The sequence below is a fragment of the Thalassophryne amazonica genome, chromosome 19 (genome assembly GCF_902500255.1).
Source record: "Thalassophryne amazonica chromosome 19, fThaAma1.1, whole genome shotgun sequence".
Taxonomy (NCBI): Eukaryota; Metazoa; Chordata; class Actinopteri; order Batrachoidiformes; family Batrachoididae; genus Thalassophryne; species Thalassophryne amazonica.
Window position 1 is genome coordinate 36,224,098 of NC_047121.1, and position 19,235 is coordinate 36,243,332.

Here is a 19,235-nt window from a genome sequence, read left to right on the forward strand (position 1 = left end):
TTCCACTGGTTGCACTTTGTGCATGCAGAGAGAAGTGCTTCAAACAAAATGTGCAGTTTCTCAAATTCCTTTATAAGATTTTTTTGTTTTTGCTGGGTTTTTCCCCCCAAAATGATGCAACTTCTTCGCATCAGATTCTTCTCTGTTCAATGCACACGTCACATATAGGACCTCAAAGACTTCTATAGGACACTATATGGCTGCTATAGGCTACTTTCTACACCACGTGCATTTTCGACATGAAACAGCCGCTAATTTGCGCCAAAACCCTCTGCGTGATGTTAAAAAGACTTGATAATTTTCAGTTTCATGAAATGTAATTATTTTCCCCCTCCCACAAGTGTTTGGGTTAAAGTGTGCATACTTGACTGAGCCGTGCGCACACAGCGCAGAATACTGTTGCACTGTGTGCAAACTGCGGGGGGAAAAAAAAAGTAAAAAAAGAAAACAACGCAGGCCTGCATATCTATTCCGGAGGGATGTGTTTAATTTCCCCCGGGGTTAAACCCAGATTAGTGACCGTCGGTAGTGATTTATGTGGAAGGCCTAATGGAACTCTATCTTGGAAAACAACTAGCAGTTTAAGAAGAATTTATCAAAGGACATTCCATGCAAATCCGTCCTCAAGCTTAAATGCCTGCGCTCGACTCACTTTCATCTATTATTCATTTGCGTTAAAAGTGCAAAGTTTGAGAGGTGTTTTTGTGCAGCAGCCGGGGAGGTCTGCAATAAGACCCGGGGGACTGGAGCTCTTCTCTACAGGCCACAGCCGCTCAACGATATAATCCCCGTTATTTGTTCGCGAGGTGTGTTTAGGAGCTCCTTGCTGCAAATGGAAGTTCAAGTGCACGTCGCAATGTCGAAGCACAGCGCATCAGCAGAGAAACTAAGAAACACAAGCCAAATTTCGCCATTTCCATCGAACGCCTTCCGCTCTCGGGGTTTTATTTTTTTTTTTTTGTTCACATTCTGGTTTTAGCCGACCCTGAGCGCGCGCCGGCTGAAGCGGCTTTAAGTGTGTGAATCGCAATGTGTTCGTTACCCGTTTTGCCAAGTCCCAGGCCTGACCCTTTTTTGTCTCGCTTGCTCCCGGAGCCTCCTTCCTCTTCTCTCCCCGTCCTCCTCCTCCCCAGCCGGCCAGCACTCCTCCAGATGCGCCGCTCTCTCTGCAGGGGCCCGCGGACTGCTCGGCAGCCTCCGCTGGGTCCTAAAGCCGGACGGGTAGCAAGCAAGGACAACGTCGCTACTACACACAGGGGCGTAGCAAACGGTGGAAAGGTGGCGCTGCCAGGCGCGTGGTGTACGACCAGTGTTGCCACAGTTACTTTGAAAAGTTTTTTTTTTTTTTTTTTTTTAGTTACTTTACACAGTTACTTTACGAGGTCTGTCAATAAAGTATAGGTCCTTTTTATTTTTTTCAAAAACTATATGGATTTCATTCATATGTTTTTACGTCAGACATGCTTGAACCCTCGTGCGCATGCGTGAGTTTTTCCACACCTGTCGGTGACGTCATTCGCCTGTGAGCACTCCTTGTGGGAGGAGTCGTCCAGCCCCTCGTCGGAATTCCTTTGTCTGAGAAGTTGCTGAGAGACTGGCGCTTTGTTTGATCAAAATTTTTTCTAAACCTGTGAGACACATCGAAGTGGACACGGTTCGAAAAATTAAGCTGGTTTTCAGTGAAAATTTTAACGGCTGATGAGAGATTTTGAGGTGATACTGTCGCTTTAAGGACTTCCCACGGTGTGAGACGTCGCGCAGCGCTCTCAGGCGCCGTCGTCAGCCTGTTTCAAGCTGAAATCCTCCACATTTCAGGCTCTATTGATCCAGGACGTCGTGAGAGAACAGAGAAGTTTCAGAAGAAGTCGGTTTCAGCATTTTATCCGGATATTCCACTGTTAAAGGAGATTTTTTTAATGAAAGATGTGCGGACGGATTGCAGCGTCGGCTCGCAGCTGCCGCGACGCTCCGCCACAGGAAAAACACCTCCGTTGAAAGCCTTAAGGACAAGTTGGAACATGTCCAGCTGTTAAACAATTTCTCATATACTCACTCCACTGAAAGCCATCAAAAGCTGCCTGGATTTTACAAATGGTTATCAACACGGAGGTGTTTTTCGTGTGCCGCCCCACCGTGCCGGCTGCGTCCCGACGCGCGGACCCGTCCGCACGTCTTTCATTAAAAAAAATCTCCTTTAACAGTGGAATATCCGGATAAAATGCTGAAACCGACTTCTTCTGAAACTTCTCTGTTCTCTCACGACATCCTGGATCAATAGAACCTGAAATGTGGAGGTTTTCAGCTTGAAACAGGCTGACGACGGCGCCTGAGAGCGCTGAGCGACGTCTCGCACCGTGGGAAGTCCTTAAAGCGACAGTATCACCTCAAAATCTCTCATCAGCCGTTAAAATTTTCACTGAAAACCAGCTTAATTTTTCGAACCGTGTCCACTTCGATGTGTCTCACAGGTTTAGAAAAAATTTTGATCAAACAAAGCGTCAGTCTCTCAGCAACTTCTCAGACAAAGGAATTCCGACGAGGGGCTGGACAACTCCTCCCACAAGGAGTGCTCACAGGCGAATGACGTCACCGACAGGCGTGGAAAAACTCACGCATGCGCACGAGGGTTCAAGCATGTCTGACGTAAAAACATATGAATGAAATCCATATAGTTTTTGAAAAAAATAAAAAGGACCTATACTTTATTGACAGACCTAGTATACAGTTACTTCATTAGCAGCTTTATACAGTAATATTTTTTCATTATTTCTACAGATAACCATTACTATTATACTACTATGCTATATTACTACTATAAAGTAACTGTAAAAACACAGTTACTTTATACAGTTACTTCAGTCACAACTTTATATAGTAATAATTTTTCATTATTATTCAAATAAGCATTACTTATTTATAATTGTACATATGAAGCCTTAAATTTTACATCTTTTATTTTAAATTAATGATCAGCCATTTTGCCTTAAAAAAATGTAATGACTCTGGATTATTTGTACTGCGAAGGATACACCTGTCATTTTTTGTTTGTTTGTTTGTTTGTTTTGCTTTTGGGGCAAAGAAGGTTGCATTTCTCAATTGCATTCCAAGTAGCCTTCAAAACAGGACAGCTTAGTTGTACCACTATGAGACATGCGGTCAACAAATGCAGCCTTAAAAAGATGTAGCCCCTGAGTTGGAGCACAGCCTTTATATTTCTGAGTCCACAATTAATCCATTCTTCATCTCAATGTCTCAATTCAGGGGCTGCATCCTTTGAAGACTGCATTCTAAGAAGATCTGGCCTTCTGAGACAGCAGAGGCCAAACCAACTGTTATGAAATGAGGTGATCTAGCCTACAAAGGTTTGGTAAATTATCCAGCATGTCATTTTTAGCTAAAGATGACTGCTTATTTCTTTTTAAAAAATTCTGATGCTATAGAAATATAAAATGCTCTGATTGTGTTGAGGCTCTACTGCAAATAACATGATTCCAATCATTCACTGCAGTTTAAATGTAGGGGAAAAAAACATGCTGTTTAATCACACAATTAACACTGATTTTGTTTATCATGAGCATTTTTTATTATTTTTGTGTGTATGCATGTGTGTATATGTTAAAATGGTTTTCATTGTCATTTATACAAATGAAGACATAAATACGCGTATACAAGTGTGCGAGGTTTCAATATAAAATCTGAAATTATTTTCTTTAATTGCATTTATTTTCAGTCACATTAATTTGCTTAAATTGTTCAAATGTTTAATATTGCAATAATATTATTGTAATACATTGTTTAAATACAGATCAGTCTTTTCCCACAATAAAAAAGCTTTCTTATATTTTTTCCCCCATGGACTGAGTCAATTCCATGAGCTGAGTAAGATTAAAATACATAAATGTGAATCACTTTTCATTCAACAGTAATTTCAACATGAATGACCAGATTCATGAAATTATTTTATTTATCAAATACATCAACAATCTCAAACGCCAGTTACCAACAATGACATTATTCGACACTGACTAAAGAATGGAAAAATATATGTTCAGTACATGAGGGCATAATAAACCTCTTCAGAAATTTCTTCAAAGCTGCTGGGCATTATGGACGATGACAGTCACCCTCTGCACTCCGTCATCAGCAACCAGAGGAGCCTCTTCAGCCACAGACTGCTCCTTCCCAAGTGCAGGACCAACAGACTGAAAAACTCCTTTGTCCCTCAGGCCATCAGACTGTACAACTCCTCATTCGGGGGGAAGGGTGGGGGGCAGTGACAGGAAGACAGAGGACGGGAATGAGAGGAACAGCCAGTAAACCAGTATTGATCAGTATGTCTGGTATTTATGTATATTTATATTGTAAACTGTTTTTCTTTTTACTTTCACTTTTGATGCTCTGTGTGCTTCTTACCCTGTGTGCTGCTATACAATGCTGCTAGAACCTCAATTTCCCTGAGAAAGTTTTCCCAAGGGATCAGTAAAGTTCTGTTTAATCGAATGTAATCTAACTTTCCAGCATTGATGTCTTCGAGACAACATTCTCCATCCATTGACATTTGACTGTGAATAGTGCAAAGTGAAATCAAATGACTAATACAGAGCTGCAGTGTGTGTTGATGAGTTTCGGGAAAGCAAATAACAGATATCATGTCAGTGTTTTTTTCCACCCCGTTATATACAGTAGTGTTCAGAATAATAGTAGTGCTATGTGACTAAAAAGATTAATCCAGGTTTTGAGTATATTTCTTATTGTTACATGGGAAACAAGGTACCAGTAGATTCAGTAGATTCTCACAAATCTAACAAGACCAAGCATTCATGATATGCACACTCTTAAGGCTATGAAATTGGGCTATTAGTAAAAAAAAAAAAAAGTAGAAAAGGGGGTGTTCACAATAATAGTAGTGTGGCATTCAGTCAGTGAGTTCGTCAATTTTGTGGAACAAACAGGTGTGAATCAGGTGTCCCCTATTTAAGGATGAAGCCAGCACCTGTTGAACATGCTTTTCTCTTTGAAAGCCTGAGGAAAATGGGACGTTCAAGACATTGTTCAGAAGAACAGCGTAGTTTGATTAAAAAGTTGATTGGAGAGGGGAAAACTTATACGCAGGTGCAAAAAATTATAGGCTGTTCATCTACAATGATCTCCAATGCTTTAAAATGGACAAAAAAAAACAAACAAAAAAAAAACAGAGACGCATGGAAGAAAACAGAAAACAACCATCAAAATGGATAGAAGAATAACCAGAATGGCAAAGGCTCACCCATTGATCAGCTCCAGGATGATCAAAGACAGTCTGGAGTTACCTGTAAGTGCTGTGACAGTTAGAAGACGCCTGTGTGAAGCTAATTTATTTGCAAGAATCCGCCACAAAGTCCCTCTGTTAAATAAAAGACGTGCAGAAGAGGTTACAATTTGCCCAAAGAACACATCAACTGGCCTAAAGAGAAATGGAGGAATATTTTGTGGACTGATGAGAGTAAAATTGTTATTTTTGGGTCCAAGGGCTGCAGACAGTTTGTGAGACGACCCCCAAACTCTGAATTCAAGCCACAGTTCACAGTGAAGACAGTGAAGCATGGTGGTGCAAGCATCATGATATGGGCATGTTTCTCCTACTATGGTGTTGGGCCTATATATCGCATACCAGGTATCATGGATCAGTTTGGATATGTCAGAATACTTGAAGAGGTCATGTTGCCTTATGCTGAAGAGGACATGCCCTTGAAATGGGTGTTTCAACAAGACAATGACCCCAAGCACACTAGTAAATGAGCAAAATCTTGGTTCCAAACCAACAAAATGAATGCCTCGCAGATGTGAAGAAATCATGAAAAACTGTGGTTATACAACTAAATACTAATTTAGTGATTCACAGGATTACTAAAAAAGCAGTTTGAACATAACAGTTGAGTTTGTAGCGTCAAGAGCAGATGTTACTATTATTGTGAACACCCCCTTTTCTACTTTTTTTTTACTAATAGCCCAATTTCATAGCCTTAAGAGTGTGCATATCATGAATGCCTGGTCTTGTTGGATTTGTGAGAATCTACTGAATCTACTGGTACCTTGTTTCCCATGTAACAATAAGAAATATACTCAAAACCTGGATTAATCTTTTTAGTCACATAGCACTATTATTCTGAACAATACTGTAGTTTGAAGATGGTGGCACTGAGATGGAGCTGCAGGTTGCAGAGTTGAACATGACTTGATTATCCTTGGGAGTAACAAATGTGGGAAAAGATAGGAATGTCCAGAGGGACAGCGTAGGGAAGGCAGTTTGGAGACAAAGTGAGAAAGAAGGAGAAGAAGGTTGGCATGTGAGTATAGATGGTGTGAGGGAGGACACGTATAGGTGGCTGGTGTGACAGAGGAAGATGCAGAGGACAGGGAGAGATGGAAATGGATCATCAGCTATGGTGACTCTTAACATGATGAAGAAGGAATAGTGTTATTTGAATATTACACAAGTTGATTAAAGTCTGAGGATTTTGCTGTGTATAGACAAAGGGGTATTTTAGAATAGCTTTAGAGAATAATCTTCAAACATTGTGAAATGCTTTGGCTTTTGATAGAAGTATTGTGGACAATGCTGTGATAATGATCATGGGTGGTGGAGGGGGGGTGATGGTCTCATGGTTAAGTATTGGCCTTGAGACTAGAGTATCTTCAGTTCAAACCCCTGTCAGGCTGGAAACTCACCAAGTACCCTTGGGCAAGGTACTTAATCCCTAAATTGCCCCCGGTGTGTAGCGAGCACCTTGCATGGCATCACCCTGATATGGGTGTGTGTACGAATAGGTGAATGTGAGGCATCGTTGTAAAGCGTTTGGGCTTGTGATTCAGATGAAAAAGCATTCTATAAATGTGGTCCATTTGCCATTTTATACAATCAAGGGATGCCCTGATTGCAGCATTTCAGAAGCTGAGGGAAAAATCTGAGTTCCGTAGTTTTACATTTATACTGGTTTAAGACTACGATTCAGGATTTCAATAACTTTCTGGTCTCAGTCATCAGGAATGTATCCATGTGTGATGAAAGTGTTGAACTTACACTTATCTCAGCAGTGACATTCAAATCTCTGAGTCCTTTGCCTTTGAGTTTGCGAGATGTGTTTGGGGAAGAGCTATGGAGACACGAGGTCGCTAAAAAGAGGTGTTTGGGGATGCTGATATCTTTGCAAGAGAATGAAGACCCACGTCTTTTGGGTCCGAGTGCTTCCTGTCTTATTGTATGGTTGGGAGACTTGGATGCTAAGCTAATAAGGTGATGATCAGATATCTTTGGTACCAGGTCTCTTGAGAGGTTCCTTGGGGAATGACTTTGTATCAAATTAATGGTTACTTAGGGAGACTCGGATGAGGAGTATCATTTGCATTGTGAGGGAGCATCAAATAGTTTGGTCATGGGGCCGATTTCTTGGAGCATGATCCAGCATGTAGGTGCCCGAGTGTTGAGGGTGCCAGGGGTCAGAGAAGGACAAGAGGACTGCCACAATTCACCTAACTGAGCAGTTAGATGGCTAGAGGTGGGGATGCTCTGTTTATCTGCCATTCAGGACCCAAGGCAGTTGGGTGGTCAGTGTTGTATAGTAATGAAGTAAAAATACTTCACTATTGTACTTAAGTATGTTTTGGGAGACTTTATACTTTACTTGAGTTTTTTAAATTCAGCTTACTTTCACTTTTACTTTTACTACATTTCCGACCTTAATTGCATACTTCTACCCCGATACATTTTCTATTCTCCATGCCGTTACTCGTTACAAACACACACACACACACACACACACGAAAAAAGTCATGTTTTCACTCAGAGACACCACTGATTACTAGTGACTGCAATGACGTCAGGCCGATTTGTCATGAAGCATGTCCGATAGTTTTTTTTGCTGTTGCGCACCTGGGGGGTGTTTGTCAGGAAAATGATCATTTCTCTACATTGATTACAGACCTGCAGCAAGTCTGTAATCAACTTTTCTGCAGTGCAGCCTTGCTTTGAACCTTGAACCAGTCGAAGCAGTGATTCGCAGGTCGAAGCAGTGCTTCGATCTACGATTCGTGGATTGATTGTTTCGCTTTATCCTAATTTTTCCCCACTAAAACCCTGAAGAGCATATGTCTGTGAGTAATATTTAATATTTTTATGTTAAACCGACCTGTTATGGTCTTCTGAAACAGTTGATAGATGTATTTTATAACTTAAAAACGGGACCGATGCTAACGCGTTAGCATATCTATGGCCTTTCAATGTCACAGTTAGCATTAAGCTGTTCGCATCAGCACGTTTGTGTTGATTTGTTTTCTGTATAATTAATGGCTCAGAGTTCGCTGTCGTAAAAGAGTCAAATTGTAATTTTTTATTTATTTTTATTCATATATTATAGCAACAACAATAATAGTCTACATAATAGAGAATAATAGTCAATAATAATAGACTAATAATGTTACAATACAATTTTAGAGAAACAGACAAAAAGAACCTAATGAAACAAAACACAACAGAAAAGATAAAGCCATGTAACAATGAAAATAAATAAATGCATATAGAAATAAATAACTGTTTCCTGTGAACACCTAGTGAGTATCCTACTCTTGTTTAGGTTTTGAAACCTTGTTTTTGAAGTGTTTTTGTGTGATGTGCACAATTTTCAGTATTTTTACTCACACTACCAGTCATTTACAAGCCTAGTCTTTGTCTTTCAGCTGTTCCCGTTAGGGGTCGCCACAGCAGATCAATCGTTTCCATCTCACCCTGTCCTCTGTATCTTCCTCTGTCACACCAACCACCTGCATGTCCTCTCTCAGCACATCCATGAACCTCCTCTTTGGTCTCCCTCTTCTCCTCCTGCCTGGTGGCTCCATCCTCAGCATCCTTCTCCCTATATACACTGGGTCCCTCCTCTGCACATGTCCAAACCATCTCAATCTCACCTCTCTGACTTTGTCTCCAAACCGTCCCACCTGAGCTGTCCCTCTGATATGTTCATTCCTAATCTTCCTAATCCATTCTTGTCACTCCCAAAGAGAATCTCAACATCTTCAGCTCTGCCACCTCCAGCTCTGCCTCCTGTCTTTTTGTTAGTGCCACTGTCTATAAACCATACAACATAGCTGGTCTCACTACTGTTTTGTAAACATTCCCCTTCACCCTTGCTAATATTCTTCGGTCACAAATCACTCCTGCCACCTTTCTCCACCCACTCCACCCTGCCTGCACTCTCTTCTTCACCTCTCTACCACACTCTCCATTACTTTGAACAGTTGACCCCAAATATTTAAACTCATCTACTTTCACCACTTCTTCTCCTTGTAACTGCACTATTCCACTGGGCTCCCTCTCATTCACACACATGTACTCAGTCTTGCTTCTACTGACTTTCATTCCCCTTCTCTCCAAAGCATATCTCCACTTCTCCAGACTAGACTCAACTTGCTCTCTACTCTCACTACAGATTACAATGTCATCTGCAAACATCATAGTCCATGGGGACTCCTGTCTGATCTCATCCGTCAACCTGTCCATCACCACTGCAAACAAGAAAGGACTCAGAGCTGATCCTTGGTGTAATCCCACCTCCACCTTGAATGAGTCTGTCATTCCGACTGCGCATCTCACCGCTGTCACACTATTCTTGTACATGTCCTGCACTACCCTAACATACTTCTCTGCCACTCCAGACTTCCTCATACAATACCACAACTCTTCTCTTGGCACCCTATCATAAGCTTTTTCTAAGTCCACAAACACACAATGTAACTCTTTCTGTCCTTCTCTGTACTTTTCCAACAGTATTCTCAGAGCAAACATTGCATCTGTAGTGCTCTTTCTTGGCATGAAACCATATTGCTGCTCACAGATCTTCACCTGTTTTCTAAGCCTAGCTTCTACTACTCTTTCCCATAACTTCATGCTGTGGCTGATCAGCTTTATGCCTCTGTAGTTACTGCAGCTCTGCACATCACCCTTGTTCTTGAAAATAGGAACCAGCACACTTCGTCTCCACTCCTCAGGCATGCTCTCACTTTCCAAGATTTTATTAAACAATCTGGTTAGAAACTCTACTGCCATCTCTCCTAGACATTTCCATGCCTCCACTGGAATGTCATCTGGACTGACTGCCTTTCCACTCTTCATCCTCTTCATAGCAACCCTCACTTCTTCCTTGCTAATCTCTTGTACTTCCTGATTTACTCTCACCACATCATCCAGCCTTTTCTCTCACTCATTTTCTTTATTCATCAACTCTGCAAAATATTCCCTACACCTTCTCAGCACACACTCCTCACTTGTCAGCACATTACCATGTGCATCTTTTACCACCCTAACCTGCTGCACATCCTTTCCAACTCTGTCCCTTTGTCTGGCCAATCGGTACAAGTCCTTTTCTCCTTCCTTACTATTCAACTTCTTGTACAGCTCGCAATATGCCTTTTCCTTTGCTTTTGCCACTTCTCTTTTCGCCTTACGCCGCATCTCCTTGTACTCCTGTCTACTTTCTTCATCTCTCCGACTATCCCAAAACTTTTTCGCCAACCTCTTTCTCCTTATGCGTTCCTGGACCTCTTCATTCCACCACCAAGTCTCCTTGTCTTCCTTCCACTGTCCAGATGTCATACCCAGTACTGTCCTAGCTGTCTCCCTCACCACATCTGCAGTACTTTTCCAGTTGTCCAAAATTGCTTCCCCTCCAACCAGTGCTTCTCTCACCTGCTCGCTAAATTTCACACAACAGTCTTCCTCCTTCAGCTTCCACCATCTGATCCTTTGTTGAGCTGTCACTCTCTTCTTCTTCTTTACCTCTAAAGTCATCCTACAAACAATCCTGTGCTGTCTAGTGACACTCTCTCCTGCTACCACCTTACAGTCTGTGATTTCTTTTAGCTTGCATCTCCTATAAAGAATGTAGTCCACCTGTGTGCACCTTCCTCCACTCTTATATGTTACCCTGTGCTCCTCCCTTTTCTTAAAGTAGGTATTCACCACAGCCATTTCCATCCTTTTTGCAAAATCAACTACCATCTGTCCTCCTCCATTCCTATCCTTGATACCATATCTACCCATTACTTCCTCATCACCTCTGTTCCCTTCACCAACATGCCCATTGAAGTCTGCTCCTATCACCACTCATGCTTGGGCACACTCTCCACCACCTCATCTAACACACTCCAGAAATCTTCTTTCTCCTTCATCTCACAACCAACCTGTGGGGCATATGCACTGATGATATTCATCATCACCCCTTCAATTTCCAACTTCACACTCATCACCCTGTCAGACACTCGCTTAACCTCCAACACACTTTTAACATACTCTTCCTTTAAAATGACCCCAACACCATTTCTCTTCCTGTCCTCACCATGGTACAACAACTTGTACCCACCGCCGATGCTCCTGCTCTTACTTCCCTTCCACTTGGTCTCTTGCACACACAATATGTCTACCTTTCTCCTCTCCATCATATCAGCCAGCTCTCTCCCTTTACCAGTCATACTACCAACATTCAAAGTCCCCACTCTCATTTCCACCCTTCTAGTTTTCTTCTCCCGCTGTTCGTGGCAACATTTTCCTCCTCTTCTTCATCGTCTGCGCCCAGCAGTAGCCCAATTTCCACCGGCACCCTGTTGGGCAATAGCACCGGTGGCAGACGTTGTTAACCCAGGCCGCGACCGATCCGGTATGGGAATTCGATTCTGAGTCTGCATAGTTTGGTTGGCTTGTTTTATGCCGGATGCCCTTCCTGACGCAACCCTCCTCATTTATCCGGGCTTGGGACCGGCACTCAGAATGTACTGGCTGCACACCCCATGTGGCTGAGTTATATAAAAAAATCAGTCCGTTTTTGATTATTAACATCTACTTGTACTTTTACTTTCAATACTTGAGTACATTTAGTTGTATATTACTTGTCATACTTAAGTACAATAGTAGATACTTTAAGACTTTTACTTGAGTAGCATTTCAATCAGTGACTTAAACCTCTACCAAAGTCATTTTTTAATGGGTATCTGTACTTTTACTTAAGTGTGATTTTCCGGTACTTTATACAATGCTGTCGGTGGTGTAACAGACAAAGTGGCATGCAGCACCAGCATATGATCCCAGACCTGACCTTTTAGTTCACAATCATAGGTATATACTCTTTTGTCAATATCCTCTAAAAAAAGAATCAAAACCTGTTGTATTTTTAAAATAGTGTATTAATATATCATCTTGTGCTTTATTATTTAACACACCGATTCATTCAAAAAGTGAGGGGAATAAACACATTATCAGGGTTCTAGCTAGGATAAAATTTTAGCGTAGTGGTAATGTCGAGGAAGTGAAGCGACCGAGGGGTAAGGATGGGGCGGAAGGGGGGAAGCTTTTGAAAATTCAAGCTAAAAATTGGCCATTCTCGGGGTACCCAAAGGGGAAAAGCCAGGCACAACAGCCCAAGTCCCTTCATCATGTCCAGAAGGCTGGGGAAGTTTGTTGAGTGGGTAATCTCATTCTGGGTTAGCCAGTACATGGGCCTCAGTGAGGCAGTCGGAGTCCATGGACATTTTTAAGTCAAGACTTAAAACCTATTTTTATTCTCTTTCTAATGTAAGTCCCTTCGGCTGCTCCCTTGTTTTGCACTCGGGGTCGCCACAACAAATCCAAAGTGGATCTGCATGTTGAATTGGCACAGGTTTTACGCTGGATGCCCTTCCTGATGCATCTCCACATTACATGGAGAAATGTGGCAGGGGTGGGATTTGAATCCGGAACCTTCTGCACTGAAAACAAGCGCATTAACCACTTGGCCACCACCCCTGCCATTCTCTTTCTTATGAGTAGCTTTTATTTTGTTATGATTTATTCTTTTACTTCTGTTTTTAATTAGGTATTTGAATTTTTTTATTTTTATTTATTTATTTATTTTTTTTTTATGTTGAAATGTTCTGTGTGAGGCACCTTGAGACAGCTTTTGTTGTAATTTGGTGCTTTATAAGCTGATTAAATTGAAATTGGACAACATTTTATTGAGTCTTAAAGTAAATAAATATGAAATTGGTTACTGGATCCTTAAACTCTGGACACAGTAAACCCTACATGGTGGATCCTTGATCTCTGGACATAAATAGAAATAAAATCTGTTAGTTTTTGTCAAAAGCATTTCCTTTCAGACATTTTATTATTGGCATGAATGTCTTTCCATACATATGAGCTGCAGCCTTGCAGCTGTGCTGCAGGTTAGGTTTATAATAATGCAGGACGTCTCATTTTGGGAGGAAAAAATGTTTTAGTCGTTTGTAGTTTATTGTCTGTATTGCAACGTTTGTAAGTGGTATCATTTTATTTAAAGCGGCTATTCGTTTTGAAGTTATTAATTCCGAGCGGACTCTGTCTCAGCAGAGAGATGCACAGTGTTTGAAGCTGTGCGGAACGGAGGATGAATCTCGTTTCTCGACTGCAACAAGACAAGAGTCCCAGTTAATGACTTTAATCCACACAAAAGTGACTCATGATATTTTAATGGCTTTGAGAGGGGTTAAGAAGTGGACTTACCGCTTCTGAAGAGCAGCGAATCAAAGAGCCACGAGCCATTGAATCGAAGCAATGGCTCGAAGCGTTTTAATGGTTTCAAACTGGAGTCGCGCTGCAGAAACGGTTATTTACAGACGCTGTATTGAAAATAAGCGTAACTGTCCAAAATAAGCGTAACGGTCCAAAATTACGCGCTAGCTAGAACCCTGCATTATTGTAGTGAACTTCTGTGTAACAACAGTATAATCACATCAGTATATTTAGATATAAGATGATTTTATGTATTTTGTATGTTCAAACAGCAAAGAGAATTCTTTTGAGTCTTAACTTGCACTTGTAGATGTAGCAACAAACTGTTAACTAACAATGGTTTTCTGAAGTGTTTCTGAACCCACACGGTAAGATCCTTTACACAATGATCAGTTTTTAATGCAGTGCTGCCTGACAGATTGAAGGTCACGGTCATTCAGTGTTAGTTTTCGGCCTTGCCACTTACGTGTAGAAAGTTCTTCAGATTCTCTAAATCTTCTGATTATGGACTGTAGATGATGGAATCCCTAAATTTCTTGCAATTGAACGTTGAGAAACATTGTTCTTAAACTGTTGGACTATTTTTTCACACAGTTGTTCACAATGTGGTGATCCTCACCCCATCTTTGCTTGTGAATGGCTGAGCCTTTTGGGGATGCTCCTTTTATACCCAGTCATGACACTCACATTTAGTGTCCTCAGTTCCCAAATGCTTATTGAGTGTTGTTAGAAGGAAAGGTGATGTAACACAGTGGTAAACATACCACTGTCCCAGCTTTTTTGAAACGTGTTGCAGGCATCCATTTCAAAATGAGCAAATATTTGCACAAAAACAATAAAGTTTATCAGTGTTAACATTAAATACCTTGTCTTTCTGGTGAATTCAATTGAATATAGGGTGAAGAGGATTTGCATTTACATTTTACACAATGTCCCAACTTCATTGGAATTGGGGTTACATGCACAACTGTGCAATTTATCCTGTGCAATAATTTTGCCATAGCTATCACTATATTCTATTTTTCATGTAATCTGTTTGCATCCATATTTATGCACCCACCAGCAAACATCGCAATATACTTTAGTCACCTTTCTTTAATGTAAATATTTTCTTTTTCTTGTACAACTCTTGCTGCTGCAGCAAGTAATTTTCCCGGCTGTTGGATCAATAAAGTGTATCTTATCTTAAATCTGTATTTAATTTCCAAAAATACAGCTTGAACAAGATGGTCAGTGCGCTCACTAGACTGAAACACAGGGTGAAACGTTTCAGGTTGAGCAACTCCCTGCGGTGCAGACTGAGGGCTGAGAGGGAGCAAAGGTAGAGGGGAGGCATATGTGTGCACAGGCGGATGTGGTTTACTGAGTTGGAAGCAGTGGCGTCTCCTTTTTCTCATTGTCTGTATAGAACGACAGACGGCCTACAAGTGCAGAGCATTACACACTGGTGGAAACTTTCTCTTTCTAGACCTCTGCAGAGGAGGATGCTGAGGTCAAAGGCCCGTTACCTCAGGCGTGTAGGTACTCCTTTAATCTGTGTGGCCAGGAAGGTAGAATTAGCTTTTCATTCCGATTTGTCAGTTAAGCAGTGCAGCTCTTTTGGCTGAGATCTTAATGCATTTCCCGAGTTTGTGTTTGTTTAAGCAGGAAATGTCTGACTCATAAAGCACAGATGAACCATTTGTTAATTTTCAATATTGCAATTTTTTTTCTCTCAACAGTGAATCGATGAGTTTTTATAAGTTTAGAATGAGCCCTTTATATCGACATGGGACTGGGCCCCCTCATGAAGACCGCCATATTGTAGTGACATGTTCATACAGTAACCCAAAAGGGACACACTTAGGGCAGTTTTTGCATTTTGCAGCTTAGCTGGAACACAGAAGAAAAAAAGTAGAGGAAATACTTGCTAGTACTCGCTGACAAGTTTAAGAACTCCCTTTTTTTAGTGACATGGAGGATCATATGTACTTACTCCTTAGAGAAGCTAAGGGAGCATGAATCCCCATCACCAAAGAAGTGAGAATATAAAGGAATAAAATTTGTGACGGAGACAGCATAATGCAATCTGAAACCTCACTACTCGACATAGCAAATCCTACACACTGTATCTTAAGAGGAAGTAACAGACCATCTCAGATTAAGAAGAACCTGTTTAATTTCTGGGTTCAGAAAACAACAAAAAAGAGATGATAATCTATGAATAATGAATAATGCATCATTATGTTCTTTTAAAATCATGAGAGAGGTCACCAAATTATGATACTTTTTAAGTATATTTTGTTAAATCTTTAATGCTTAGTACACTTTCTCATAAATTTGAGATTTAAGAGATTCATATTTCTATGCATAAATTTCTTCATTTTTTTTATATGTATATGAGTGTAAGGTGGTTATGTTGCCAATAACACAGCAATCTAAAATGTAACTAGAGGGCACTTAGAAAGTATATACATATACCAAGGCTGAAGATATATGCTTCCGGCACATTAAAACATGATCAAAATTAATTTTTTTCCAAAGATATCCTGCCAACAAAACAAGATCAGGAGCTATGCATTTTGTGATATAACTGAAACTAATCCATCCATCCATCCATCCATCCATCCATCCATCCATCCATCCATCCATCCATTCCCCCCCCCCCCCCCCCCCCCCCCAAAAAAAATACAATAAAAAAATAGTAATATGACAAAATAACCTGCTGATTTCTCATTATCTTAGTCTTTGATCCAAGTTTATGGTTATCTAAATTATCCAGTTTAAAGTTTGTCCAAACTGTGACTCTTTGGATAAGAAGGACCTTGAGCAAACATATCGGTATCATTCTCGAGATTCAGACTAAATTACACATGTTCATTGACACTAACAATTGACTTGATTTTTTTTTTTTTTTTTTCAGAATCAGTAATGAAACAATAACCTCCTTGATGGAGGTAATTATGACTCAAACAAACAAGCAATATTTTATTTTTTAATATATCTCACATTTGATTTATATACAAAAAATCCCCAAAACAAATAAACAAAGCTGTGGCTTTGAGACAAAAAACTTTTTGCAAAATCAACATGAGAAACAGACGTGTACCAGAAGCATAATCATACATAATAACACACAGAAATAAATAACAATAGACTGATTTTTTTTTTTAGACTCTGTAATAACTTAAAAATGCTACTGTTTGGTCAGCCTTAAAATTTTAGGTTGACTGAACTTGAAAAGATAAGTTGTGGTAGCCTTTATTACACTGAAAAAAGAACCAACTTCATTGAAATTAGATTAACATGTGTTAATGGTGGTTTAGCTTCATCAATTATTCATGTTTATGACATGAAAAGGTGCCATACTGTGTTGCAGTGGTTGAATCAATATATAAGTTATCTCAGCTTGTCTTTTCAAGTTCAGTCAACTTAAAATGTTAAGACAGCCTGAATACTTTTTTAAGGTTAAAACAAAGGGTCTTTTTCACTTATTTTTTCACAACATAGAGGAGTGTTGTTGAGGTCATCTGTCCATTATCAACAACATATGATTGGCTTTCTGTTCGGGTATACAGTATTGCCTCTGTATTGGACATCCATCACTGTCAGTAGAACAGGAATGTGGCTTCCATCTTTACTGTAATTTTTTTTTTTTTTTAAATTCCAGACTCCAGCAGTGGAAATAATGATAATATCTCCAGACATTGTGTGAATCATTTATGGGCAACAACAACATACTGATGCAGATATAATTTGATATATACCTGTTATCCATATCACACACAATCTCAGCAAACAGTTTTGGCACAAATGCAAAGGCTGAGCATAAATAGATTTACTCCCCCCGGAACACAAGAAATAAATAAAATCCTTACAAAGTCACAGACATAAACGCTGATCGATCATCTGCTGAATGGTTTACTTTGTACATCACCTTACAAAACAGCTACAGGCACAAACTGAAAGAACAACAAGAAAGCTGACTTCTGAGATTTCAGTGCATGGCCAGACTGAAGGGGAAGACAGAAAATCTTAAAAAAAAAAAGGTATTTTGTTGGACCTTCCAGGTAAGATAGACTGAGTCCTTTTTTACAGTAGTGATCACAAAATATTAAATTTGTATATGCTTAATAAATGAATGTTTGGGTGACTTTGTGTGCGTGTAAGCACTCGCACATGCGTGCATATGAATGCACATTTTGACTCATTACAAGGACAACACTCCACTAATAATTACCAGAATCATAACGATAACAGAGCATAACAGAAAACTGAATGAAAACGTCACACAGAACAATGATAACAGAGAAGCCTGTTTTTGTCCTTTTACTTAACACAGTGAAATAGGTTGTTGAAAGCATATACTTAGCTTACAGGATAGATTTACTGTACACATTTTCAAACAAAACGCTTTCCATGATTCTGCTTAGGTTCAGATTTTTCACCAGCTGATAGCATTTTGAATTTTGACCCGCATATTTGTATATTACATCATCCGGAAAGTATTCGCAGCGCTTCACTTTTTCTACAATTTGTTATGTTACAGCCTTATTCCAAAATGGAGTCATTTCATTTTTTTTTTTCTATCAAAATTCTACTCACAACACTCCATAATGACAACATGAAAAAGTTTATTTTTTTCATTTTTGCAAATTTATTTAAAAAAAAAAGAAAGAAATATTCACACCCTTTGCTCAATACTTTGTTGATGCACCTTTGGCAGCAATTACAGCCTCATGTCTTCTTGAATATGATGCCACAAGCTTGTTGTATCTATCTTTGGGCAGTTTTGTCCATTCCTCTTTGCAGCACCTCTCAAGCTCCATCAGGTTGAATGGGGAGTGTCGATGCACAGCCATTTTCAGATCTCTCCAGAGATTCAATTGGATTCAGGTCTGAGCTCTGGCTGGGCCACTCAAGGACATTCACAGAGTTGTCCTGAAGCCACTCATTTGATATCTTGGCTGTGTGCTTAGGGTCACTGTTCTGCTGAAAGATGAACATGCTCCAGAGTGCTCTGAGGTCAAGAGCGCTCTGGAGCATGTTTTCATCCAGTATGTCTCTGTACATTGCTGCATTCATCTTTCCCTCAATCCTGACTAGTCTCCCAGTTCCTGCTGCTGAAAAACATCCACACAGCATGCTTTACTTTACAGATGATATGTGGTTTCCTCCAAACATGATGCCTGGCATTCATGCCAAAGAGTTCAGTCTTTGTCTCATCAGACCATATAATTTTGTTTCTCATGGTCTGAGATTCCTTCAGGTGCCTTTTAGCAAACTCCAGGTGGGCTGCCATGTGCTTTCTACTAAGGAGTGGCTTCAGTCTGGCCACTCTATCATTCACTGTTTCACAGGTGTGAATCTCATGCTATCTCTCATGTGAGAGGTCAGTTTCAGCAGAGTTCCATGTCAGGGCACAATGTAAACAAACCTTGTGAAGTATGGACACCAAGACAACATCGGGGCACGGCAGAAGTCCATCACAGGTGCTACACCTCCTCTAGATAACCCTCTCTACTTGGGAGGACAGGTCATCATCACATTCACTCGTGAACTCGCTGGATCAAACACCATTCACATCCTTGCTAGCCATTGTTTAGATGCGCTGTGAGATGCCGGAACTCTGCTGGCAGTGCGGTGCATTCTGGGAAACGTTAAAGTACAGGCTTGATTGGTGGATTTCTGCAGCGATGATTGTCCT

At 40.4% G+C, this 19,235-nt stretch overlaps 1 protein-coding gene and 1 long non-coding RNA gene across 8 annotated transcripts in view; one reads left to right on the forward strand and one right to left on the reverse strand.

Annotated features, from left to right (window-relative positions):
- LOC117532046 (DNA (cytosine-5)-methyltransferase 3A-like) overlaps positions 1-1,197 on the reverse strand; it is a 113,926-nt gene extending 112,729 nt beyond the window's left edge. For all 7 annotated transcript variants that reach the window (XM_034195279.1, XM_034195277.1, XM_034195276.1 and 4 more), the window contains exon 1: positions 1,043-1,197. The gene's annotated coding sequence lies outside the window, so the exon portion shown is untranslated. The remainder of the gene's footprint in view (positions 1-1,042) is intronic.
- On the forward strand, positions 364-17,828 carry LOC117532048. The gene is made up of 3 exons (XR_004566769.1): positions 364-375; positions 8,699-8,703; positions 17,614-17,828. It is a non-coding gene; the product is annotated as an uncharacterized LOC117532048 (long non-coding RNA).
- The last annotated feature ends 1,407 nt before the right edge of the window (positions 17,829-19,235 follow it).